Below are 5,993 nucleotides of genomic sequence, written 5' to 3'. Positions count from 1 at the left end.
CAATGGTATGATTTATCCCTGTACACCTAAGGGTACAATAGTGAAGTAGCGCCTCACAGTATCGTACAATCTAGTTTACATGTAGTGTAGTAGCGTTCTACCATAGTGAAAATCTGTATGTATACCGTATATAATGATAATTACAGTTATGAAAAAAAACCATGATAAAGTGGTGATGTAACTGTAAACTATTTCTGTCTTCATGCATATGTTTAATAGTGAAAGTTTTTGTACTCGTGATGTTTAGAAAATCCCAAACTATACCGATTATAGTTTGCATGTATAGTGAATATCGTGTCCGGAAAACTATGCAAATTTTGGTGAAAACGTCCCTTATGCTAAACACAGTACAAAAGGGTTAAAGTATGAGATTTGCATAAGTTTTGAAAACATTTATGTTTAGCTTGTATTCCCCCCTGAAAACATTGAAAATATGGGAAAATGTAGGGGTATGAACTCACAGTTGTTGCGTGAAATCGTTGACTGAAAATGAAGATCCTCGAGTTGTTGCACGACACTTAACAAAATCCTATTATCAAATAAATACGTATATGTATCTAAATTAGCGATTTCATTAGATAACGTGTTAGAGATACACTTGAATTCGGTTGAGGAATGTTACCGGGACTTGATCGAATCGAAGAAGATGAGTTTTCAGCCAAAAACACCACTTAAAAGGTGTTTACGGTCGAAGAGGAGTTTACGGCTCTTGAAGGCTTGGACCGTAAACTCAAGAACAGAGTTTACGGTTTCTGAAGGTTTGGACCGTAAACTCAAGAACAGAGTTTACGGTTTCTGAAGGTTGGACCGTAAACTCAAGAACAGGGTTTACGGTTCTTGAAGGTGGACCGTAAACTCAAGAAAAATGGTTCTGCTTGCTGATTTCGAAGAGATAATCGTTTCCAGGCGTTCCCAAGTGACTCCAAACATGGTTTCTCGATGTTTTCCGAAGCTTGAAGGCGTTTTGAGTGTTTACGGTTAAGATTCTTAGAGAGAGAAGGAGAGAGTTTTTGACCAGAAATGTTCTAATGAAGGTGGAGGCATCGTATTTATAGGGGTGTAGTGGGGGGGTCCACTCTTCACTGAGCGTAAACAGGTTTACGGTCGTAATCTCATTTAGACCGCAAATGCTTGATTTTTCGAGATATTCGGGTTTCCGTGCTATTTTTTTGGTTCCAAATCGTAAATAGTTTAATTAAATATAACTAGATTATTTTCTAAACCAAAAAGTTTGACGGAAAAGTTAACAACTTCGAAATTTTATTAACGAGACTTGCGTAACGGAAACGGACAAAGTTTTAGGTTGTCACATCATCCCCCTGTTAGAGGGAATTTCGTCCCGAAATTCGTACATTGGATACAAATCATGGATTAGGAAAGAGATGCGGATATTTCTGTTTCATCTGATCTTCGCGCTCCCAAGTGAATTCAGGTCCCCGCTTGGCATTCCAGCGAACCTTCACTATCGGGATGCGACTTTGTTTCGTTCGTTTGACTTCTCGATCCATGATTTCGACAAGTTCTTCCACGAAGTTGAGGTTCTCGTTGATTTCAATCTCGTCGAGAGGCATCACAAGTATCTCATCGGACATACACTTCTTTAGGTTCGACACGTGGAAGACAGGATGGATGTTGCTGAGCTCTCGGGGTAACTGAAGTTTGTATGCCACGGGACCGATCCTAGCAAGGATTTCGAACGGTCCAATGTACCTTGGGTTTAGCTTTCCACGTTTCCCAAAACGTATCACGCCTTTCCAGGGTGAGACCTTTAGAAGGACGCGGTTACCAACCTGGAACTCCAAGGGTTTTCATCTCTTATCGGCGTAGCTTTTTTGTCTATCTCGTGAGGCTTTCAGTCGTTCTCGGATTTGTATAATTTTATCAGTTGTTTCTCGGATGATCTCAGGACCAGTGAGAGTACTGTCGGGGGCTTGACCCCCGGCTAGCTGCGTGTCACCCACCTCAGCCCATCACAGAGGGGATCTGCACTTACGGCCATAGAGGGCTTCAAACGGCGCAACCTTGATGTTGGTATGGTAGCTGTTGTTGTAGGAAAATTCAACCAAAGGAAGATGAGTATCCCATGATGCGCCGAAATCGATGACGCAGGCTCTCAACATGTCTTCCAATGTCTGAATGGTCCTCTCACTCTGTCCACCAGTCTGCGGATGATAAGCCGTGCTCATGTCCAATTTAGTTCCGAGAGCCTTCTGTAGTGACTTCCAGAACCTCGATGTAAACCTGCTATCTCGATCGGAGATAATGGATGCAGGTACACCATGAAGGCGAACTATCTCTTGAATGTAGATCCGTGTGAGTTTCTCCATCTTGAAGTTTTCTTTGATTGGCAGGAAGTGGGCGGACTTCGTTAATTGATCGATAATTACCCAGATGGCATCGTGCCCACTCGGAGATCTGGGTAACTTGGTGATAAAATCCATGGTTATCCTTTCCCACTTCCACTCAGGTGTTTCCGACTGCTGAAGTAGACCTGAGGGCTTCTGATATTCGACCTTCATCTTGGCGCAAGTCAGGCACTTGCCCACGAAGATAGCAATTTCCGCTTTCATGTTTGGCCACCAATAAAGTTGTTTGAGATCCAGGTACATCTTGTCCGAACCTGGATGAACGGAGTATTTCGTCTTGTGAGCCTCATTCATAACAACCTCTCTGTACCCGCCGAACTTTGGGGTCCAGATCCGGTTCATGAAATAGTACACTCCGTCTCCTTTGACCTCCAAGTTCTTGTCCATTCCTCGCAGTGACTCATTTGCCACCTTCTCGAGTTTTAAGGCTTCCAACTTAGCCTCTCTGATTTGCGCGGTTAAATGGGAATGGATGGTCATTGTTAGTGCCTTTACCTTACGTCCTGAATACTCCTTTCGACTGAGGGCATCTGCTACCATGTTGGCCTTTCCGGGATGATAGCGAATTTCGCATTCGTAGTCACTGAGTAACTCTACCCATCGACGTTGTCTCATGTTTAACTCCTTTTGATCGAAAATATGCTGCAAGCTCTTATGGTCGGTGAAGATAGTGCACTTGGTTCCATAGAGATAGTGTCTCCAGATCTTTAACGCAAAGACCACTGCTCCCAACTCTAAATCGTGAGTTGTGTAATTGACTTCGTGTGTTTTCAACTGCCTCGAGGCATAGGTGATGACCTTTCCTCTCTGCATGAGCACACACCCTAGGCCCTGATTGGATGCATCACAGTAGACAACGAAGTCTTCTGTCCCTTCGGGCAGGGACAAGATAGGTGCGCTGCATAGGGCCTGCTTCAATGTTTGAAACGCAGTGTCTTGCTTGACTCCCCAACTAAATGTTACACCCTTCTGGGTCAGGGTAGTTAAGGGCTTAGCGATTCTGGAGAAGTTCTGGATGAACCTGCGATAATAGCCCGCGCGACCCAAGAATTGCCGAATTTCTGTGGGTGTCTTTGGTGCAGACCAGTTCTCAATCGCCTTGATCTTGGAAGGGTCCACGTGTATTCCTTCCTTGCTAATCACGTGTCCAAGGAAATTCACCTTTCTGATCCAGAATTCGCACTTCGAGAATTTCGCGTATAGCTTTTCTGCCCTTAATGTTTCCAACACCTGCCTTAAGTGCTGTTTATGATCATTCTCACTCCGCGAATAGACAAGTATATCGTCGATGAACACAATCACGAACTTGTCTAAGAAAGGGCGGCACACCCGATTCATCAGGTCCATGAATACTGCCGGTGCGTTGGTTAGACCAAAGGGCATTACTACAAACTCGTAGTGTCCATAGCGAGTTCGGAATGCTGTTTTGGGCACATCATTCTCATGAACTCGCAACTGATGGTACCCTGATCTTAGATCTATCTTTGAGAAATAACTGGTTCCCTGAAGTTGGTCGAAGAGATCGTCAATTCTGGGTAAGGGATATCGGTTCTTGATGGTCAGCTTATTCAGCTCTCGGTAGTCAATGCACATCCGAAAGGATCCATCTTTCTTTTTCACGAATAAGATCGGAGCTCCCCAGGGTGAGGAACTCGGCCTTATGAATCCCTTACTGATCAGCTCATTGAGCTAACTGGATAATTCCTGCATTTCCGCTGGTGCTAAATGGTAAGGGGATTTAGCTACAGGAGTAGCTCCGGGGATCAAGTCGATACGAAACTCGACTTGGCGCTCGGGAGGGATTCCTGGAAGATCTTCGGGAAAAACATCAGGAAATTTATAGACTTCGGGGATGCTCTCGAGGTCTCTAACTCCTTGCGTCACGTCTAAAACGTGAGCTAGAAATGCATGGCACTCCTTTCGCAGATACTTCCGAGCTTTGATGCATTAAATGATACGGAGGTTCGAGCTAGGCTTATCTCCGTAAATCATAAGAGCTTCGCCAGAGGGAAGATTGAGACGGATAGCCTTCTCGAAGCAAAGAATATCAGCATGATTGGAGCTTAGCCAGTCCATGCCAATAATGACGTCGAAACTCTTGATGGATACAGGCATAAGATTGATAGGAAAAGAATAATTGTCTAGGGTAAGAGTACAGCCTAAGAATATGTCCTTAGTGCTCTCCTTCTTTCCGTTAGCCATTTCGACGGTAAATGTTTCGGTTAGAGGTTGGGATTTACATTTGATTAGATGTTTGAATGTATGACTAACAAAACTCCTTTCCGCACCAGAATCGAAGAGAATGCATGCATAAGAGTTGTCAAGGAGGAACGTACCCGTAACAACGGTAGGATCAACAACTGCTTCCTCCTGGCCCATCACTAGAACTCTCCCTGCATTGCCACCAGTTGTTGCCTTGGGGCAGTTTCTCCTGAAGTGCCCAGCCTCTCCACATCCATAACACGTTTGACCAGCGCCCGCTCCCGGAGCCTGGTTGGTTGGTTGAGCTGGTGTCTTACAGTATCGAACTGTGTGTCCTTTCTTTCCACAACTGTTGCAACTCAACTCACGGCAGAGTCCGTGATGGTGGAAGTTACATTTGTTGCACATGGGTTGTTTTCCAGCATAACCGCCGGTAGGAGATTGGGTGGTTGGAACAGCAGTGGGAGTAGCAGCAGGAGCGGTAACAACATGAACTGCCACTATTTGTTGTTTCTTGGAGGGCTCCTGCGAAGACTGACCCTTTAGTTTGTTACCAAACTTCTTCTTCTTCCCACCGCTTTCCTTTTGCGGATCGAAGACAGCCACCACCTCCTCAGTTCGACCCTGTCATGTTTCAGGCTGCAGTTACCGCCGCCGTGACCGCAACAATGGCACAAGTGAACGCTGGTGGAACCGACCCCCAGAGACAAGATGGAAGTCAGGGACATCAAAAAGAGTGTTCCTACAAGGACTTCATGACTGCGAAACCCAAGTCCTTCGACGGAAATGGAGGTGTCATCGCCCTGACTCGATGGTTCGAGAAGATCGAATCCATCTTGGAAATTTGCGGTTGTTCTGAAGCAAACAAGGTGAAGTTCGCCGCCCGCACCTTCACCGACGGAGCTTTGACCTGGTGGAATGGTCGAGTCAAAACCCTAACCCTGCCAGTGGCTAATGCCATGGGTTGGGAAAGATTGAAGGAGCTCATGCTCGCCGAGTACTGCCCGAGGGGCGAAGTGCAAAAGTTGGAGCATGAACTTTGGAACCTGAAGATGAAGGGTTCTGACATTGATGTGACAACCCAAAACTTTGTCCGTTTCCGTTACGCGAGTTTCGTTAATAAAATTTCGAAGTTGTTAACTTTTCCGTCAAACTTTTTGGTTTAGAAAATAATCTAGTTATATTTAATTAAACTATTTACGAGTTGGAACCAAAAATCGCGCAGAAACCCGAATATCTCGAAAAATCAAGCATTTGCGGTCTAAATGAGATTACAACCGTAAACGTGTTTACGACCGTAAACCTGTTTACGGTCAGTGAAGAGCGGACCCCCCACTACACCCCTATAAATACGATGCCTCCACCTTCATTAGAACATTTCTGGCCAAAAACTCTCTCCTTCTCTCTCTAAGAATCTTAACCGTA

This window comes from Lactuca virosa, chromosome 2, assembly GCF_052849685.1.
Source record: "Lactuca virosa cultivar CGN04683 chromosome 2, Lactuca_virosa_CGN04683_v6, whole genome shotgun sequence".
Lineage (NCBI taxonomy): Eukaryota > Viridiplantae > Streptophyta > Magnoliopsida > Asterales > Asteraceae > Lactuca > Lactuca virosa.
This window is presented reverse-complemented; position numbering follows the sequence as displayed.